Genomic DNA, 10,013 nt, shown 5'->3' with positions numbered 1-10,013 from the left:
TACTGCATCCTTGAATTTTAAATGTCTTGAAAAGATGCGTGTGCCGCATTCTTAATTGAGACGATTATTTTAAACTTGTCTAAAATTTATCTAATATTTAAAAGTTTTGATTCATCATTTATAAATTTGTAATAATTTTTATCTATTCGAAATGCTATTTAACTTTAATAATAAACCAAAAATAATTAATTAAAATAATTAATTAATTTAACAAACAATTATCAAGTTTTTTAATGAAAATAAAATAATATAAATACATGAAAATTAACCATATTATACTAATTATATCAATTTTAATATAATTTCCTTATATCCGTAATTTCAACAATAAGTAGAACAATTACAAAGACTCATTAAAAATTAACACAGTCCAATATGTAAAACTATTTAATAATAAGATTAAGAAAAAGAAAAACGGACTTTAAATTTAACCAAGGCATTTTGACTCTTTTTTTTTAAATAAATATTACGAAAGCTTAGTATGTATGCTTAATATATAGAAAAAAAAAACTATAATAATAGCAATAATAAAATAAAATAAATTTTACTAAATGACGTATTTTTGCATTTTTACAAATGAGTTCAGTTTTGAAATATTTTGAATATATTAACTTAAATTATGAAAGAAAAGATAATTACTTAAAATACTTCTTTTTTTAATTAATAATCAAAGAACTTTTTTTTTTTTTTTGATATATAAGAAGAAACTATCCTAACAACATAGTTAGGGGTGTATATAGGTCGGATTGGTTCGGTTTTTCATTAAAATATACCCAAACCAACATTGTCGTTTTTCTAAATCTAAAAACCAAATCAAACCAATATACAATCGGTTTTTATATTTCGGTTTTAATCGACTTTTTTTTTGGTTTTTTCGATTTTTCAATTTTTTCTCAGTTTTTTTAAAATTATAATGTGATTGAAGAAAAAATTATATGATTTCACTAAAAAGATTAAAAAAAAAAAACAATGGTCATAGAGTAGTTCCAATTAAAATTAAGTTGGCAAATTACTAAAACGTTTAAACTATATCTCTCAAAGTAATATTATGTGGATACTCAGTGGTTCAATTTGTAAGTCACTAGTCACAATAACTTGTCTAAAAGTTTCCTTCACATAAAATGTGAGCACAAAGAAGAATGAAGAATTGGAGACAACTTATTAAAAATTTAACTCCATAAAATAATTGATTATAACATAATTCCACAAGAAAAAATAGGAGAAACAAACCTAAATCAAAACTTGACGAATGAGGAGAATGAGAAAAGTAAGATGAAAGTAGGATGAGGAAATAATGAGAACCCTCTGAAAACTTGGAAAGTAAAATGTAAAGTGAAGCAATTGAAGAGTTATAGGTTTTTATATTAATATTGGGTTTTGTATTAATCTGTTACTAATGAATAGCTATTAGGAAAAAGGACAGCAATAGCACCTAAAACTAAAATAATATCATAAAAATAGCACTCAAAATTAAATACCCTATAAATAGCCACAAACTAATTTTACTAGCTAGCCTTCACTGTCATATGCTTAAACATAATCGAAAATGTCGTTAAAGTAACTTTCTCTTTCTTTCTTTCTTTTTCATTTACAACTTCCTTACAATTCAAACTCCCAAACCTCCATTCTTTTACCTTTTTCGATACTTCAATTAATCTTTCTTATTCCATAAATTTTGTATAAAATCTCAAAAAATTTGCATTCAATTAGCTTCCTATAATTTTTTTTCCAATGTAAATTTGCTCAAAATTGATACAAAATAATGGTTTCAACTTCAGTTTTAGTTTCAATAATGATAAAATACGGAGGTCAGTGGATATCTGATGTTGAATTTAAGTGTATCAATATGATATAAAAGAGTATCAACTGAGTATGGGAATTGCATGTGCATGCAAAGAATTCCCTCTCCCTTTTTTAAAAAGTATATCAATGTAGTATAAAAGCGTATCAATGTGACATAAAATGTATTAAATGGGTATAAAGACTGTATATGCATCCATAGGTTCCCCTTCTCTTTTTTTTTTTTTTTTTAAAAAAGTGTATCAATGTGATATAAAAGTGTATCGAACTGGTATAAAAGAGTATCAATTGGGTATAGAGACTGTATGTTCATGCAGAGGTTCCCCTTATCTCTTTTAAAAAATGTGTATCAATCTGGTATAAAAGAGTATCTATTGGCATTTTTTTTTTATCTTTACATGCATCAAAACATCTCCGACTCACCGTGATTGAGTCAGCCTCTAAGAAGAACATCTCCGACTCACCGTAATTGAATCAGCCTCTAAGAAGAACATGGACTAAGACATGACTTTTCTCTTACCTTGAGATCTCATTATTTTATTTTTTTTCTTCTTCAAGTTTAAAGAAATATGACATTGCTTCAAGTACAAACTTGTATGTAATGATTCTGTAAAATAATCATCATTAACAACAAATTTGAGGTCAAAATTGACCGCTTTACCCGTTAATTTTAACTTTCCTTTATTTCCTATTTTTTTGCTTCATGTCCATAGTTTTCAATGCTCCAATGCAAGAAACAACAAATCAATTTTTGATATTGATCATAAAATATAGTAGATTGATCGATGCATAATAGAGGAGAAAAAAAAGAAGATTTGAGAAAGTATATTTAGAAAAGAAAAGTGATTTGAGAGTAACAACTATAAAGAGCATTTAATTTCCTTAATTGTGTAAGGAGAGTGGTTTTGGGCCAAGTGGCTAAAAAAAGGAAATAAATTGGGTCGTCTGGCTCCAATTGTCCATATTTTTATAATGTGGGCTATTTCTTTTTAAAATGGTCAGTTTATGTCTCTTTCCTTAAATATTATAACTAAAGACCCAAGAATATATATCTATTTTCTGAATATAAAAAAGTTATAAAAGTAATTAGAAAGTAAATTATAAGTAATATTTTTTTACGTATAAAAAATTAAAATTATATATGTATTATGTCGGTTCGGTTTAGGTTCGGTTTGATTTTATTTTTGCTAATACCAAACTAAACCAAGAATGATCGGTTTTTTTTGAACACCAAACCAATCAAACCAAACCATAAGTCGGTTTTTTTCCTCGGTTTGATTTGATTCATCGATTCGATTTAACTTAACAGTTCGGTTTGTACACCCCTAAACACAGTAAATATAATTCCATTAATATTTAACTTCAATTTTTCTTGAAATGGAAAACCAGTGGCGTCATGGCTACGCCGTTTCGACGACGTTCGTCAGAACAATGACGGATTATGAAAGTTTGACTACATAAGATAAAATTTTGTGTACATGAATGTAAATTAAAAAAATATTACTGAAGTAGTACATACTGTGAATATAAGTTTGTGTAAGTAAATTTTACTCCGTTTTTATCATATACAAAACAAGTCAGATACTACTGCATATTATTAACCTTCTTTTCACCGTTGCAATATAAACAAGATACAGATATTACAACATACACATTCAGAATGAGATCACTAAAAACAATGATTCAATTTATAACCAAACTTATAAAATAAAATACAGAGTTGAACAAAAACCTGAATAATTTAGACTGACTAATGAGATTTGTCATCGAAAATTTCGAACGAAGACTTTGACTTTAGCTTTCTTCCTTTCTCTCTTTTGGCTAATGTTTTCCTCTCTTTTCTCTGTGTTTTTCTTTACTCTGATTTTCACTCTCTTTTTGCAGTCTTTAATATAGTGTATGTGGTGAAAATAGTACGTAGGATCCTCTCTTACTTTCCTCTGTTTTTTCTTTCTGACTTCTTTTTCCTCTCTGGTTTTCTTTTTGTCTGATATTCTTGAGTTCAAGTACGTTTTTCTCTGAGTGGGGAAAAGTCCTTAAAAATATGGACTTCTGGGGGAACGATTATCTTTTTTTGGGGGGGAATGGTTATTGTTTAGGCAGATAAGAGGGAGAATTTAAAATTTAAATAACTATTTCTATTTATTTTAATAAAAGATAATACTAATAATAAATAAATAATAATATAATAATAATAAATATAAATATAAATATAAATAATAATTAATTAATTTAACAAAAACATAATAACAATAAATAGACAAAAAAAAATATAATAAAATATTAAAACTATTAATTAATTTATTAAAATTTATAAAAGAAAACATATATTTTTAATTTTTATATTATTTTTTTAAATTAGAATAAAATTAAAAAAATAATATATGATTAAATATAAATATAAATATTTAATATTAATAGACAAGTTAAAATTTATGGAGAATTAAAAATCACGTATTTACATCGACAATTTTAACAAAATTTTTGAGACCGTGTTTGTTCCGCCGTTTTTATTCTACTAAAACTAGTCTTGGTCATGGCTCCAAAAAAGGAAGTCAACATAATTTTTTTAACATTATTCTTCGACATTATTCTTACTTGTGATAAAGGAAGTCAACATAATTTTTTCAACATCATTCTTAGCTATGATTTTTATTTGTATAAATTTATGGATATTTAACGATTTAATTTTGGTTTGGTTGAATTTTTAAATACAGATAGATGAATAATTTTTCTTTCTTTTTCTACTACTATTTCTTGACAATAAATAAACAAATAAAGTGACAATACTTGTTACTATATATTCACTTCATTCCATGTCAGTCATATTAGGAGGTTAATTTTTTTGACACGCATATTAAGAAATTAATCTTTCCGTTGACATACATAGAAATTATAAATAAAAAAGTAATTTTACTTTTCACTACTTTAAAAAAATTTTAAAAACTTTACAAACAAGTGTGAGTATTTTAAAATTAATTGAAAGGACAATACGGGAAAAATTTATTAATGCTCTTGATTTAATAAGGTAATCAACTAATATGAAATAATTATTTTAAGAAGATGACTAATTACTATGGAACGAAGGAAGTACACAACTAGATATTCTTGAATCTCTATCTTCCTAACGGTATACTAGAAAAGATTGACTAATCCTTGTAGAAGGAAAATATGGTGATTAAATTTCGTGGTTATTTTGATCTGTAGTAAAAGCTACAAGTAAATTAGAGCCAGAACAAACCTGTGAATAAAAGTTGCACTTGTAGATATTTGATACTCATTATTTTTAATATTTTTATTTTATTAGGATAAAATAAAAAAATATTTTAATTATGTCAATAAAAATTAATCTAAAATTATAAGTTAGAATTTCTAACTTATGACTTATGCTTTATAAGTTATAAGATTATCTAAAGTTGTTTGACCGTTTGAGAATCAACTCTCACATTAAACAGCAAAAGTTTGGAATAATCTATCTCCATTTGATTGTTTGAGAATCAACTCTCACATTGAACAACAAAAGCCTGAAATGATTTATATCCGAAATGCTTCAAAGTGGATGGTTTAAACAACAATGACGAAATTTAGGAAATTTTATTTAATCTTATTTAATATCCAGGATCTCAGCCATGTCACGAATGAAATAGACTGGGTTAGGAAATAGTTGTTGTTGGGTGGTTGTAATACAAAATCGTAACCATTGATTCCCCCACAATTTCTTATGGAAAAATGGAAAGTAAAAGGGTGGAGGGAAGGAGACATTAAAATGGAAAGTGTACTCCCAAATTGGCAAGTTTACTCTTTCTTCCGCATTGGTGGAAGAAGATAACTTGAGAGTTTTTATATTGATGAATACTTACTCCATATGGCAAGTGAGGCAAGAAATAATAGATGTCTTGCGCTGTCATCGTCGTGGCTCGCTCTGCTTCAGTTTCGGATTTGGATTTGGATTGATCGATGAGGCCTATCTTTTTGGACAAATTTTATTTGACAGAAATAAAATAAATGAAATTTAAGAAAAGTTCGTGAATTCGGACGACTTGACCTTAATCATTTCTGTTTCATCTTTATTTTTCTGAAAAAATAAATACACCTCTTGGAAAGATCATTTTGATCTTGTGTTGAGGGTATTTGATACTTCATTGTGTTCTTGTTTATACTTGAACATGAGTTGAAGTTGTTGTTCTACTATACAGATTTCTGTGTACCCGAATATATTTTGGGAAATAACAATCTTAAGGAAATAATTTACAGAATCTGTATTGCTTGTTTTTGGAGATTAAAGCTTAAGCTTTCTACTCCGCTTGAATTTAACTAGTGATTAAAAGACATAAAATCTTCATTACAGGTTAAGGTTCACTCGGTTGACGATTCGAAGTAATAAAAACTTCATCGTTAACTAGAAGCAAGAAGAAGAGTTTCAAGTTATTTAACTTTATAAATAGTATTTTGAAAAAATACTAAGTTTTCTGTCTTGTGGTGATAGAAAAAATGACAACTGAAAGTCGGGGGTAAACAATATTGCTTCATTAAGCCGCACAAATGCTCCGCCAATGATGGCACCGGCGGAGAAGCCCGAAAAATTTTCGGGCATTGACTTCAAGCAGTGGTAGCAAAAGATGTTCTTTTACCTCACCACTTTATGTCTGCAACGGTTCACTAGCGAAGACGCTCCTGAGGTACCCGAGGAAACCTCGGACAAAGATCGCTTCGTTATTGTAGAAGCTTGGAAACATTCGGACTTCCTTTGCAGGAATTATATTCTGAGTGGTCTCCAAGACGACCTCTACAATGTCTATAGTGGAACCAAGACATCAAAGGAGCTGTGGGGGGCACTTGAACGGAAATATAAAATGGAGGATACGGGAATTAAGAAATTTCTTGTTACACGGTTCCTGGATTTCAAAATGACAGATAGCAAATCTGTTGTCTCTCAAGTATAGGAGTTGCAAGTCATCATACATGATCTCCTAATAGAAGGTACATTTTTTAAAAAATACCGTAGTTGAACAAATTAAAAATGTTCTTAATACTCACATAAACTGTTTTGTAGGTTTAATTTTGAATGATGCTTTCCAAGTAGCAACGATAGTTGAGAAGCTACCACCGTTGTGGAAAGACTTCAAAAACTACTTAAAGCATAAACGCAAGGAGATGACCGTTGAAGATCTTATCATCCGACTCCGTATTGAAGAGGACAATAAAGCTGCCGAAAGAAGGTCAAAGGGAAATTCTACAATTAATGGAGCACGTATTGTAGAAAATGACCAAAACAATTCGAAGAAAAGAAAGAAAGTTGAACATGGAAGAAATCAACCCAAGAATGGCCACAAGTCCACAGATTGTCGAGCCCCGAAGAAAGGCAAGAAAAAGGATCAAGCAAATATGATTGAATCCAACAAAGAATGCGATGATTTGTGTGCTATATTCTCAGAATGCAACTTAGTGGGGAATTCTCGCGAATGGTGGATGGATTCTGGTGCCACCCGCCATGTATGTGCCAACAATGAGTTGTTTTCGTCATTTGCTCCGGCTCAAGCAGAAGAAATAATCTACATGGCTAACTCCGCTACTGCTAAGGTAGAGGGAACAAGAAAAATTTGTTTAAAGATGACTTCCGGCAAGGTCTTGACATTGAACAATGTGTAATATGTTCCGGAGTTATGTAGGAACTTAATTTCTGTTTCACTCCTAGATAATAACGGATTCAAATGTGTAACCGTTTCTGGAAAAATTATAATTAGCAAAGGACAAATGTATGTAAGGAAAGACTATCTAACCGATGGCCTTTGTAAGATGAATGTAATGACTGTTGAAATAAATAAAAGTTCAAATACTTCTTATTTACTTGAGTCTTATGATTTGTGGCATGAACGTTTAGGTCATGTTAATTACAAAATATTACGAAAACTGATTAACTTAGAAGTTTTGCCAAACTTTGAGTGCAATAAATCAAAGTGTCAAACGTGTGTGGAATCAAAGTATGCAAAACATCCTTATAAGTCCGTTGAAAGGAATTTCAATCCCTTAGACTTAATACACACTGACATTTGTGATATAAAGTCAACACTATCACGTGGTGGGAAAAAGTATTTCATAACTTTTATTGACGATTGCACTAGATATTGTTATGTCTACTTGCTAAATAGTAAGGATAAAGCAATAGATGCATTTAGGCAATATAAAACTGAAGTTGAAAATAAGTTAGACAAAAAAATCAAAATGATAAGAAGTGATAGGGGCAGAGAATATGAATCTCCCTTTGCGCAAATATGTGTAGAGAATGGAGTAATCCATCAAACTACGACCCCATATTCATCTCAATCTAATGGAATTGCGGAAAGGAAAAATCGAACTTTGAAGGAAATGATGAATACCTTACTTATAAGTTTTGGTTTACCGCAAAACTTATGGGGAGAGGCTATCCTTACGGTCAATCATATACTCAACAGAGTTTCCCATAGTAAGACACAATCAATTCCTTACGAAAAATGGAAAGGAAGGAAACCCAACTTGAAATATTTCAAAGTGTGGGGGTGTCTAGCGAAGGTTCAAGTTTCTATACCTAAAAGGGTTACAATAGAACCTAAAACGGTGGACTGCGTGTTCATAGGATATGCAAAAAGTAGTAAAGCATATCGATTTTTGGTTCATAAATTCGAACATCCGGATATTAATGAAAATACGGTAATTGAATCAGACAATGCTGAATTCTTTGAAAACATTTACCCGTGTAAAACTAGACATGAATAGTCTAGTGGAGGATCTAAATGAACTCGAGATGAACCAAGTGAGAATGTACATAATGAAGAAAATCCAAGACGTAGTACACGTCAAAGAACTTCAACTTCGTTTGGATCGGATTTTGTAACATTTCTCTTAGAAAATGAGCCTCCAATATTTAAAGAAGCGATGTCATCGTCAGACTCATCCTTTTGAAAATAGGCAGTCAATAGTGAGATAGATTCAATCTTAAGCAATCATACATGGGAATTGGTTGACCTTCGTCCCGAAAATAAACCTTTAGGTTCTAAATAGATCTTCAAAAGAAAAATGAAGGCGAATGGTACTATTGACAAATATAAGGCAAGACTTGAAGTAAAAGGCTTCAAACAGAAGGAAGGCCTTGATCACTTTTATACATACTCGCCAGTAACAAGGATAACCTCGATTCGAATGTTAATTGCCTTGGTGGCGGTATATGATCTTCAAATCCATTAAATGGATGTGAAGACCGCATTCCTAAATAGAGATTTGGAGGAAGAAATATACATGGAACAACCTGAGGGTTTTATGGTTCCAGGAAAAGAAACTAAGGTATGTCAACTTGTTAAGTCACTTTATGGACTAAAACAAGCACCTAAGCAATGGCATGAAAAGTTTGACCAAACCATGTTGGCAAACAAATTCAAGATAAATGAATGTGAAAAATATGTATATATTAAAGATACACCAAATCACCAAGTCATTGTTTGTTTATATGTGGATGATATATTGATCATCAGTAGAGACATTTGTGACATACATGCAACCAAACGAATGCTCGAGTGCAAGTTTGATATGAAAGATCTTGGAGTTGCAGATGTGATTTTAGGTATAAGAATCCATCGAACTCCGCAAGGGTTAGCATTGTCACAGTCTCATTATATCGAAAAAATAATTGACAAGTTCAAGTATATGGAATTCGGTATTGCCAAGACTCCATTGGATGTGAACTTTGCACTTTGAAAGAATGAAGGTGAAAGTGACTCACAATTGGAGTACGCAAGAGTATTGGGATGTTTAATGTATATAATGAACTGTACACGACCATACATAGCATGTACAATTAGTAAATTGAGTCGGTACACGAGTAATCCCAACAAAACTCATTGGATGACAATGAAAAGAGTTTTGGGGTATCTTAAATACACTCAAAATGATGTTTTGCATTATAATAAATATCCTGCGGTAATTGAAGAATATAGTGATGCAAATTGGATCACCGGATCGAACGAAGTAAAATCCACAAATGGATATGTATTTACTATCGGTGGAGGAGCAGTTTCTTGAAAATCATCCAAACAGACTTGTATCGCTCGCTCTACAATGGAATCTGAATTTATCACATTAGATAAAGCCGGTGAAGAAGCAGAATGACTCCAAAATTTCTTGAAAGATATTCCGTATTGGCCCAAGCTAGTGGCACCAGTATGTATACACTGTGATAGCCA

The sequence above is a fragment of the Capsicum annuum genome, chromosome 3 (assembly GCF_002878395.1).
Source record: "Capsicum annuum cultivar UCD-10X-F1 chromosome 3, UCD10Xv1.1, whole genome shotgun sequence".
Classification (NCBI taxonomy): Eukaryota; Viridiplantae; Streptophyta; class Magnoliopsida; order Solanales; family Solanaceae; genus Capsicum; species Capsicum annuum.
Note: the sequence above shows the minus strand (reverse complement) of the source record.